Source organism: Myotis yumanensis, unplaced genomic scaffold, assembly GCF_028538775.1.
Source record: "Myotis yumanensis isolate MYYU_CA2020_CCGP unplaced genomic scaffold, mMyoYum1.0.hap1 SCAF_16, whole genome shotgun sequence".
NCBI lineage: Eukaryota > Metazoa > Chordata > Mammalia > Chiroptera > Vespertilionidae > Myotis > Myotis yumanensis.
This window is the reverse complement of record NW_027223767.1, coordinates 19,143,961-19,156,328: the sequence shown is the minus strand read 5'-3', so window position 1 is coordinate 19,156,328 and position 12,368 is coordinate 19,143,961. Positions and strand designations below refer to the sequence as shown.

The 12,368-nt window shown below is 41.4% G+C and overlaps 1 protein-coding gene and 1 pseudogene across 1 annotated transcript in view; one reads left to right on the top strand and one right to left on the bottom strand.

Moving 5' to 3' along the window:
- Window positions 1-12,368, top strand: part of VPS53 (VPS53 subunit of GARP complex) — a 147,305-nt gene that overhangs the window by 109,348 nt on the left and 25,589 nt on the right. The window lies entirely within an intron of this gene.
- LOC138994747 (small ribosomal subunit protein eS1-like) lies at window positions 311-1,842 on the bottom strand (annotated as a pseudogene).

The following is a 12,368-nucleotide window of genomic DNA, read 5'->3' as shown; positions in this document are numbered from 1 at the left end:
GCCTTGTGTTGCTATTTGGCTTTTATGTACCTGTGTCTTTCTTCCTAAAGGGATATAAATTCCTTAATGCATGGACCATATAGAACATAGAAGACTTTCATGTTTGTTGATTAATTGAGATGGAACAGGCAATTCTTTATTTATTTATACGTCAAATAACATTAAGCTATCCACTGTAGAACCTTCTAGAGCTGAGGTCAGCAAACTGCAGCCTGTGGGCCAAATTAGGCCCACTGCCTGTTTTTGTAAATAAAGTTTGTTTTTGTAATCACAAATAGGATTTTTTATTTGTCACCATTAAGTCCGACTTTTAAACAGATTCTTGAACCAGAAGCTCAAATCCATCAGCTCATTCAACTTTAGCACCTGTCTCATCCCCAGTAGCGTTTGCAGAACTGCTACCTTCACCGTGAAGCTCCATGAGTTTCCCCAATTCAAACTTGGACTTCTTCAGCATTGACTTTTCTAACAAAGACATCATGGAGCAGATTAAGGAATTGGCAAGACTTTTCCAGTGTTCTCTGGAATCAGTTTATTGACCACTTCTTTCTTTTTTTTTTTTTTTTAATATATTTTTTATTGATTTTTTACAGAGAGGAAGGGACAGGGATAGAGAGTTAGAAACATCAATGAGAGAGAAACATCAATCAGCTGCCTCCTGCGCGGCCCCTACTAGGGATGTGCCCACAACCAAGGTACATGCCCTTGACCGGAATCGAACCTGGGACCCTTCAGTCCGCAGGCCAACGCTCTATCCACTGAGCCAAACTGGTTAGGGCTTGACCACTTCTTTCAAGTCATTTGTCTGCACCTCTTGGGTCATGATTTCCATCATCATCTTCCAGATTTGGTGGGCCTGTTCATGCTGAGCACAAGGAGGCCTTCCAAAACTGATTCTTGCGTTTTTTAGTAAAACCAACACAGAATAGACAAAGCAAATAACCATCAGTAGTCTTGACATCAACATGAGCTTCAATCATGGTCTGCCTTTTTTTTTTATCCTCACCCGAGGATATGTTTTTATTGATTTGAGAGAGAAAGGAATAGGAGAAAGAGAAACATCGATGTGAGAAACATCAATCGGTTGCCTCCCATATGAGCCCTGAACAGGGATTGAACCCACAACCTAGGTATGAACCCTGACTGGAAATTGAACCCACAACCTTTTGGTACAGGACAATGCTCCAACCAACTGAGCCACCCAGCCAGGGCTGGTCTGCCGTTCTTTGACATGGAGTACATTTAGTGTCCATGGTAAGATCATGCCATGGAAATTAGGCAAATTTTTGTCCTGAACATTCTTAGCTTGGATTTTCTAAATGGAACTGCATCATTCTGCGTTTCAGATAGGCACACTTCAAAAACACAACCCTTGAGACCATTAGATAGAATTTTGTTCCTTAAGTTCTCGTGACGAGTACTTTTCCAATATTTCTTATACCGAACATAGCTGGTGCTTTCTCATCATACCAATCTTGCTTAAAAAATGTATCGACCTCTCTAGCCAATTTGGCTCAGTGGATAGAGCATCAGCCCGTAGATTGAAGGGTCCCAGATTCAGTTCTGGTCAAGGGCATATACCTCAGTTGCAGGCGCGATCCCTGGCCCTGGTCGGGGCTTGTGCGGGAGGCAACCAGTTGATGTGTCTCTCTCACATTGAAGTGTCTCTCTCACATCGATGTTTCTCTCTCTTTCACTCCCCCTCCCTTCCACTCTCTCTAAAACTCAATGGGAAAATATCCTCGGATGAGGATTAACAGAAAAAGAAAATGGATTAACCACTTTCTTCTTGGCTCCCTTTTTGTCACCTTTTGTAAGTCACTTGTTCTTGCCGATTGCCATGGTGCTGTTCAGAGAGCCGAAAGGTGCAAATAAAGTCTTAAATAAAGGTGTACAGTGGGGCCTTGACTTACGAGTGTCCCGCCTAACGAGTTTTTCGAGATATGAGCCGTCTCTCGGCCAATTTTTTACTTTTGAGTTGCGAGCTAAAATTCGGGCTACGAGCCAGCTTCAGATACCCCACCGCTAGTTGGCGCAGCGAACGTCACAGTGAACGCCACAACATCAGCCCAGCATCACGTGTCTCACTCGTTCACTTTTTGATTTGATATACGAGTAATTTGAATTACGAGCTCCATCACGGAACGAATTAAACTCGTAAGTCAAGGCCCCACTGTACATAAAGTTTTATTGGAACATAGCCATACTCATCTATCTATACAGGGTGGGCCAAAATTAGGTTTAGAGTTGTTTGTATGGAAAAATATACAGTAATTAATAAATAATAATACAAGAATAAAGTCTGGCGGTGGGTGAGAAGAGATTAACCAAAGAACTTGTATGCATATATGTATAACCCAAGGTCTGGGGTGCAGGTGGGGGTGGGGGTGGGCTAGAAGGGGTCAAAGGGAGGAGAATAAACTCTGTGTTTCACATACAACGGCAAACCTACTCTTGCCCCACCCTGTATATTGTCTGTGGCTGCTTTTTGGCTACAAGGGCAGAATTAAGTAATTGCAACTGAGACCATATGGCTCGCAAAGCCTAAAATATTTACAATCTGGCCCTTTACAGAAAAAGTTTGCCAATGCCTATTTTAGTCTTAGACTCTTGTAGTATTCTTACCGATTCTGGAGAAAGAACTTCTCTGGGGTATACTGGTCAGTAGCAGATGGAGCACAGTGGAAAGAACACTGGCTTTGGAGTCAGACAGGCCTAACTCCCCTCATTTTTCCTCGGGGGAGGGAGGGTGTTGAGCACATGACTTAACCTCTTGGGGCCCAAGTTACCGTCTCTGTATGTGAAGTCAGGCATCTGCTTCCGGCGCTGTGAGGATGGAGCACAAAGAGAGGGACTGACCCGGTGCCAGTAGATGCTAGCCCTCTCTCCCTCTTGTCAGGAGGAATGGCTGTGTCATGAGGTTTTGTTAGCAGACATTTGGTCTGAATTTGGTTTTGTAGTAGATTGTAAATATTTAACAAAAATAGGATTAAACCCGAAGCTTAGACTTCAGGGTTTTATGAAGCTAAGTGGGGAGTCCTGAAAAGCTGATGTCACAGCTTTTCTATTCAAAAGGTGGATCCTCTCGCCAATCCTGGCGATGTGCGTTTCCAGTATTCTCAATGTTTACAAGCAGAAAACTCTGAGCAGGCAGGTTGAGGCTCACCCATTTTCTTAAAGGAACGTGGCTCTAAAGATCCATTTTGTGGGTTCATCCCTGGCTGCTGGTGCTCACTGTATCCTGAGCATGATCCGTTCCAGCTGCCATCTCTCCTGAACTGCCACACACTGTAGATCGGAATGCAGCTGGTGGAAGAACTTTTACATTTTCCAAAGAAGAGGGGATTTTTTTTTTCTGTTAGTAAAACAACAGTTGTAGGGGATTTAACACTCCAGGTGTTGCTTATATGAACTTGTCAGTTCACTAGGTGGGTTTCCCTCAAGCCCCCTGCCCCTAGCCCTACCGCTCATTTCTCCCCCAGACCCACACCAGCAAATACTAACAGAGACCATACCTCCCGAATCTTTTGTTTATATCATAGGAAAACCACAGGCTTGGGAACGCAGGGGCTGGGAGGCTATGGCTCTTTGTCTGAGTCTTCTGGAGTTCTAGCAAAATGAAATCCATGTGATGAAAATGACTAGATATAAACAAGCCAAGTGGTCAGAGTGATTCAACATACAGCCTGTGATTGGTGCCTGCATCCTGTTTTGTGTAGTTTCTTCTAGGATTTTAAAAAACTTTTGTTTGGTAATCATGCTTATTACTATCTCTGATTCCATCATTTTTGCTGCTAATTGAACAGTTCAAATCAGACTCTTCCCAGCACGGTGCTGGGAGTTGCAAAGCTGGGAAGGATATACTAGTAGATCTTATCTCAAGGCTCTTAGATTCCAGAAGGTGTGGGGCAAGAGATGTGTGAGATGAGAGGGATGCCCAAATAACTGCAATATAGTACCGTAAAAAAATCAGTACCATAGAAAAGCACAAAATATTCCCTCTTTCAGAGGGGAGAGTTATATCCTGATGGGGAGATGAGAAGAGCCTTTGTAAGGAAGTGGCATTTGAAATAGGCCATGAAGGATGGTGCAGTTTGAACTAACCTGTGATGAGGAGAGCATTCCGAACAGGGTGACAGTATGAACAAAGGTTTGTAAAGTGAGGAAAATCAGAACTTTGTCAAAATTGCCATTCTCGTTACACACCTTTGGAATTCCACAGGGTACTCTGTACTTGCGCTTACAAGGGAAACCTGCCCTCAAGAAGTTTATATTCAGGGGAGGGGGTACTTAGAATAACTGGTGCTGTAAATAAATGTACTTTATAAGCCTTAGCTGGGTAGCTCAGTCGGTTCGAGCATTGTCCCAATATGCCAAGGTTGCGGGTTCGATCCCCAGTCAGCGTACATACAAGAAACAACCAATGAATGCATAAGTAAGTGAACAACAAATTGATGTTTCTCTCTCTTAAATAAATTTAAAAATTTAAGTTTTAAAAAAATGTATTTTATAAATGATAAGAAAAGAGAGTGTTGGGTTTACCAGAGTAGAGTGGAGGTGTTGGATGATACTGAGTTTGACAAGATGGATTGAGCCAAACAATTTAGTTACATCATTCTCCTGGGAGGACACCTGATTCTCATTGAAGGCACCCTGTGACCTCCTCATTGGTTAGCATGTAGGGCTTTCATTATTTGTCCCTTCCCTACTTTGTTAGTTCTGCAACTCCTGTGTATATACCTAAATACAGTCTCCAGGCCACTTTCACGTCCCTGAATACATTACTTTTTTGTGGTTTCCATCCCTTTTCTCATTCTGTTCTTTCTAGAATTCTCTTCCCACTATTGTCTGCCTAGTGATCATATCCTTTAAGAAATGTCTGCCCCTCTTTAAAAATTGAGGTATAATTCACCCTTTTAAAATCTATAATTCAGTGTTCACAGGGCCATCCATCCACCACTGTCTAATTCCAGAATGTCTTTACTACACCAAAAGGAAACCCTATTCTATTAGCAGTCAACGCCCTGTTTCCCTGACAATCACTGATCTGCTTTCTGTCTCTATGGATTTGCCTGTTCTGGACATTTCACATAAATGGAGTCATATAATATAATATGTGGCTTTTGTGACTGGCTTCCTTCACTTAGTCTGATGTTTCCAATGTTCATTCATGGGATAGTATGTATCAGTACTTCGTACCTTTTTATGGCTGAATAATATTCCACTGTATGATTATACCACATTTGGTGTATCCATTCATCAGTCACTGGACATTTGGGTGTGTCCACATTTAAATTATTATGACTAATGCTATGAATATTCATGTATAAGTTTTTGTGTGAATATAGTATACATCTAGCTTTCCCAGTACCATTTGTTGAAAAGACTTTTCTTTACCCTTTTGACACTCCTGTGTAAAATCAGTTGACTATAGATATGAGTTTACTTCTGGACAGTCAGGTCTATCCCTTTGATCTATATGTCTGTCCTGAGGCCAGTACTATACTGCTTTGTAGAAAGCTTTGAAATCAGAAGTGTGAGTCCTCTACCTTTGTTCCTTCTCGAGATTGTTTTGGCTGTTTTAAGTCTCTTACAGTGTCACCATGTTTTGTCTTACCAGCGTGTCTTTCTCTCTCGAGACACCACAGTATATAGACTACCTCTCTATTTTGTTATACAATTATTTTTCCATTTCTGCCTCTCCTGTTAAGCTTTGAACAACTTGAAGCTTATTCCATTTTGGGTCTACATAGCATAGCATAGTCCTTGCTTAACAGTAGTACAGTAAGTCCTCACTTAATGTTGCTACTTTAAATGAAATGACATATAATGAAACCAATTTTACATAAGCTAATTGGTATAAACAAGAGTTAAGTTCCTACCGCATTATAACAAAACAACACCGAATGACACAATGTTCTTTGAGGACTTGCTGTACTCCCTGAATGACTTTGAAGCTGAAGAAGGCGGGAAGAAGAAAGAACTACTAGTAAAGTTTGTAGACACCCATTTGACCAAAGGATGGCGGCAACAGAGAAGATGGGTAACGGCACTGAACAGATCGAGCTGTGTGGAGCTGGTGGACTAGAGCAGGAGACTTGAGTGTCTTATAGGAAGTGGCAGGATCGAGGACCCTGGGATCTTTAGGTGCATGCATACGAGTGCTGTTGAGGATGATGTGATGCTCCTCGATGGTACCTAATAGCAGGGCTTCTTACTTCATTAAGTGGCATCTGGCGCTGACTGAAGAAAGGTCAGAATCAGGAGATGCCCACACCCTCCTATTCGCTCCCCCAGGTGTGGGCAAGAGCCCTGCTGCTGGAAAAGGAGAGGAAAACACAGAGGGGCAAAGTTAGTAGAAAACATACGCACAAATGGCCTTAAGCAGGCCAGGCCCATGTGGAGGAAGTGAAATATGAGAATTTAGTGCAGTGATGCGAACCTTTTGTGCTCGGCGTGTCAGCATTTTGAAAAACCCTAACTTAACTCTGGTGCCGTGTCACATATAGAAATTTTTTGATATTTGCAACCATAGTAAAACAAAGACTTATATTTTTGATATTTATTTTATATATTTAAATGCCATTTAACAAAGAAAAATCAACCAAAAAATGAGTTTGCATGTCACGTGACACGCGTGTCATAGGTTCGCCATCACTGGTCTAGTGGTTTCTCTGAAATTGTAACTTTGAGATTATAGTAGTGTTGCTGAAAAGTGATGTTAAAATTACCTTTCAGACTACTTTTCCCTCCCATATTGCTTTATTTTCTTAGATGAGCTCTGTGAGATGATAGGAAGTTAAGTCACTTGTCCATGATCTCTTAGCCAGCAGGTGGCAGAACCAGGATTCAAACTCCGGTCTCTCTGCAGGATTGCACCATATCATACATACAGAATAGGAGTAAGTCATTTTGGAATATGTGGAAACTGAGGCAAGGCAGCTTAAGTGATTTGCTCAAAAGTGGAGGAGCAGTAAGTCAGTGTGTGCCCAGTACTACTAGGTTCACAGGAGTGTTCATGCTTCCTTGATTATGAGCTCTTCAAGCATTCCCACGCATCCTGGTAGATATCTGTCTTCAGCTTTTCTTGGTCTGACACCATGACTTTCCTACAGGGAAGAAAACAGGTTGAGCAGCCAACCCAATTATTCCAGCCTGCTTTGTATATTTCTCCCTGAAGATTAATGAGTAATTATCATCTGGTGTGTTTATTTAGGTTTTGGTTTTTTTTTTTTTTTCCATAATATACCCAAAGCCATTAAGCTTTATAATAGTGAAGCAAGAAATAAAATCAAGTCTCCTGATTCTTGAAAAAGGGAGTTGTTTGAAGTGTTTTGTGGAAATAGGAAGACTTCTGTTTTTTAAATGTAAATTCCATAAATCTTTAGAAGTCAGTATGACTAAATATGGCCTTACAGGTAGGATTTTTTTTTTTTTTAATTTATGGCTTTCTTTAAAGCAGGGGTGGGGAACATTCAGCCTGTGGGCCATATAAGGCCCACGAAATCATTTGGTCTGGCCCTGCCAAGGCATTAGGGGTAAGTTAAATAGATGTTTGACCAAATATAGCAGGCCAATTTTTAAGTTGATAATTTTGAATGGCCTGGGAATGATGTTATAAATGTCCAAATGGCCCTTGGCATAAAAATGGTTCCCCACCCCTGCTTTAAAGGGACCGTTGGGCCCCTCACTATGTCCTTTTTCCTAGAGCTGTACACATCATTGGTTGAAAGAATCTAGTCTCTAAATTCAAACACACTTAGCTTTTTGCTCATTAGTGGTAGTTTTAGAAAAAACCAGAAAGAAGAAACTGAACAAATTAAATATTCTTACAGTCTAGCATGTAATTTCTATTAGATTTCAAGATTGTGAACATGTACTAATTTAGAAGGTGGTGTTACTATCCCCCAAAGACATTCTGAAATAGCTAGAACAGTCCTCAAATCTGTTCTTTTTTTCCTCAGTCATTAAAATGTAGATCTATTTCAGGAGGCCCACAGAACCGCATGGTTAAGAAATCCTGCAGTTCACTTTCCACCTCTCAATCCAGGCATACCTTCCCTTTTCATAGGAGAGATTTTTTTCATTATGGCCAAAGCAAGTCACTTTCATTATAGAAAATACAGATCTTAAAAAACAAGAAGATTTAAATCACCCATAATTACAATTAGTGGATATATTTCAGTCTTTTTTACGAATATATATTTTTAAATAAGTTCATACTTTACATACTATTTTATGACCTGATTTTCTCATTTTTATTTTATTTTATTTTTATTTTCTCATTTAACAGGTCTTAATACTTTTTTGTCATTTAATCTAGAACTTCAATATTATTGCATAGTATTCCATAGTACAGAGTATTTATTGTTAAAACCATAACAATAGTTAACATTTGCTATAGAATTTAATACATGCCAGGCACTATGTTAAGAACATTTCATGCATTATCTTTCAATAACTCTGTGGATTTTAGATATTATTATTATTATTATCCCAATTTTATAGCTGAGAAAACTGAGGCTCAGAGAGGTTAGGTTAACTTGCCAAAGACACACTTAGCAGGTTGCACAAACAATATAACTCATGACTGGCGGACTTTGAATTTCCTCATTTTAAGTGCTGTAATCTACTCCTTCCCTTAAAATCTATGTAATTAACTTGCTTTTGATAGGTTTTTAAGTTATTTTCAATTTTTCACATTTACCAGTATAAACAATCTGGCAATGAACAACCTTGTGTATATGTATGTGTGTGAATTTTTTTCTAAACATTCATAATTATTAACGTCAGATTAATTCTCTTAAAGGGAATTGTAGAAATCAAAGCTATGTAAAATGCTAAGATTTTTGATAGGTGTTTTCAAATTGCTTTTAAGAATTCACCTTTCCATTGGCCCAGCAGTGAGTGGAAAAAAGAAATATATATAGCCCGGTCAGTTGTTGCTCAGTGGTTGAGCATTGACCTATGAACCAGGAGGTCATGGTTCGATTCCCAGTCAGGGCACATGCCTGGGTTGTGGGCTCCATCCCCAGTATGGGCTGTGCAGGAGGCAGCCAGTCGATGATTTTCTGTCATCATTGATGTTCCTATCTCTCTCTCCCTCTCCTTTCCTCTCTGAGATCAATCGGGAAAAAAAAACTGTGCAAGGTGCTCAGCCCCCGCCGCCTGTGGCAGCTGCCTTGGCTCCCACCCACCGCGGTGGCTGCTTCTGCCTCAGCCCCTGTTGCCACGGCTTTGTCCGAAAGGTTGTCCAGAAGGATATCCAGTCTATTCGCATATTATACTTTTATTATTTATATATATATATATATATATATATAGAGAGAGAGAGAGAGAGAGAGAGAGAGTGTGTTTTTGTTACTCCACTTTCTGGGTCTTTATTTTTCCCTTGGAGCTTGACCAAAGAGGTGAGAGACTCCTTCCTCATCCTCTGCGCCACCATCACCACTTGCACATCATCTACATATGTACAACCTCCTGCTACATGTAGATTTTGCTTGCTCCAGGTCCTTCAGCTAATGCCAAGTTCATTTAGGGTGGTCACACTTCTTTTGGAAACCAACATGGTAAAATGGAAAGAACATGGACTTTGGAGTTAGATAAACCAATTTCTAATCTCAGCCCTGCTAACTTCTCAGTTATGCTTAATTAGGCAAGTCATTTATTGTCCTCTAGCCTATCTTATCATCTATAAAGTAGGAGTAATACCTCTTTCGCTGCATTATTATAAGCAATAAGTTCATGTGAAAATGGCAATCATGATGCTTGGTATGTAACAGGTGGTCGAAAATATTCCTTCTCCCTTTTTATTTCCTATACTAGAGGCCTGGTGCACAAAATTCATGCACTTGGGGGGGTTGCCCTCAGCCTGGCCTGCACCCTCTCACAGTCTGGGAGCCCTCCGGGAATGTCTGACTGCCACAGAGGTGGGAGAGGCTCCCACCACCGCCACTGCGCTCACCAGCTGTGAGCCCGGCTTCTGACTGAGCGGTGCTCCCCCTCTGGGAGCGCACTGACCACCAGGGGGCAGCTCCTGCGTTGAACGCCTGCCCCTTGCTGGTCAGTGTGCATCATAGCAACCGGTCGTTCCGCCATTCGGTCGATTTGCATATTATGCTTTTATTATATAGGATAGTATTTGGTCTACTGCTGTCCATGCAAAAGGCACCTATAAATATAGCAGATGCTTGTTGTATGAGTAAGAGTAACCCAGACAAGCACTAAAGTGTGCGCGTGTGTGTGTGCATGTGCATGTTTGTGTGTGGCAGTTGCTTGGGCCAGTGTCTAAACTCTAACACTAGATTCCTATTGCCTGAAATGTTCCCATAATCCAAATGTCTGAATCTGTGCTCTCTATGTCTCTAGTCCCATGATCAAAATGAATAGGTGGAAACTTGAATTTTCAGTTGAGTAATATTTGAGGAGACCTCTCAGTTGAGGAGACCTCTTTCCAAGCTTTATATAGCCATAGAGAAAGCAAAGCTTCATGGTAAGCTAGTTGGGAGCTCTGTTCTCTAATGAGTGGATTGGTCAGAATTCTCTGCTACCATAGGCTCTTAATAGGAAGTGATTATCTCCCCAACCTTCCTGTGACAACCTGTGAAGTGTCAACATCAACCACACACTCCTTCCTCGAGCAGAAACCATGGGCTGCGGTGATGTCTGGGCCCCACAACCTCTCCCTGTGGCTACATGTGGGGTCCTGGAGGCTCTAGCATCGTTACCTTGGTGGTTTCCTTGCTTATGTTTCTATCAACCCTACATCTTAGTTTCTACTTCTTTGCAAACTGTTTTCCTTGTGGTTTAAAGTGTCAGTAGTATTCTGTGCCACCCCACACCCTAACAAAAAGCACGAAAGGAGCCCTAGCCAGTTTGGCTCAATGGAAAAAGCATCAGCCTGCAGACTGAAGGGTCCCGAGTTCAATTCTGGTCAAGGGCATATACTTCGGTTGCAGGCTAGCTCCCGAGCCCTGGTCGGGGAGCCTGCAGGAGGCAACCAATCAGTGTGTCTCTCATGTAGATCTTTCTCTCTGTGTCTCTCCCCCTCCCTTCCACTCTCTCTAAAAATCAATGGAAAAATATCCTAGGGTGAGGATTAATAAGAAAAAAACACACAAGAAAGCTTTAAGTACGGAGAGGTACATTTTAAATGTCAGGTGCCACATTCACCTGGAAAATTGGGAGTCTTATTTCTATGGATGGCTTTTCATGATGTTTGTTCTTCCAATGTAAGCTGCTCTTCTTTCTTTCTCTCTCTTTCTCTCCCCCTGCCTTTCTTTTTGAAAGAGTACTTTGCTTGACCGCTATATATTTCATTAGTTTTGTGTGTGTTTTTTTTGAGAAACTGGGCTTACCTTGAACTAAGGCCCAGTAAATGCTTTTATTTTATTTGCAATTGCTTTTTAGTAAGTGCCTAGGGAGCACCCTGGTGTAGTACTTGGTCTTTAGACAGATCTGGGTTGTCCCCACCATTTACCAGCTGTGTAACTTCGGACAAGTCACCTAACGTCTTTGAGTTTTCTCATTTATGAGATTGTGCGGAGAGCTATATGAGATCGTGTATGCATAGTAAATGAGGTGATGTGTGCAAAGTGCCAGGCAAAGCGACCTGCACATAGTAGGTCTAATGCAGGTGTCTTGGGACATTCAAGTTACAACCCCAAACCCAAGCCTTCCAGGCTGGATGATGGTAAGCATTAACCATCTGAGGCAATGACTGGACTGAATCACTGCGAACTATATCTTGCAAATTAAAAATAAAATAGAAAACATGATGATAACTTTATTTGTTCTCCAGAACTTTAGGGTGTTTCAGTACTTCATTATTAAGCTGACTTAAACTTAAAATCATGAATCCACTTGACTTTTGCTAATGCTTCTGTTAACTTGACCAGTGGCATCATAACTGGCTAAAGTATTAAAGCAAATTAGATCTTTTCACATGTATTCCAATGCAGACACTGACATGGCCAGTGGTGATCAAGAGAAGTTAGCTTGCCCTGGCCAGTGTGGCTCAGTTGGTTGAGCATCGTCATCCTGTCACACATTTGATCCCTGGTTAGGGCAACATACCCACGTTACGGGTTTGATCCCTGGTTGGGGTGGGTATGGGAAGCAACTGATCGATGTGTCTGTCTGTCTGTCTGTCTGTCTCTCCTTTTCCCTCTCCCTCTCTCTCTCCCTTTCTCTCTAAAATCAATAAAACATATTTTTAAAAAGATTTTTAAAAAGAGAGAAGTTAGTTCACCAGCAGGAACTTGAAGTCCCACATCCCATGTCCCTGGCTCTGTCTTGCTTCAGAGTTGCTTTGAAATCAATGACAGGGCATGTCACCACCTTCTTTTGTAGTCTTCTATTAATGGAGA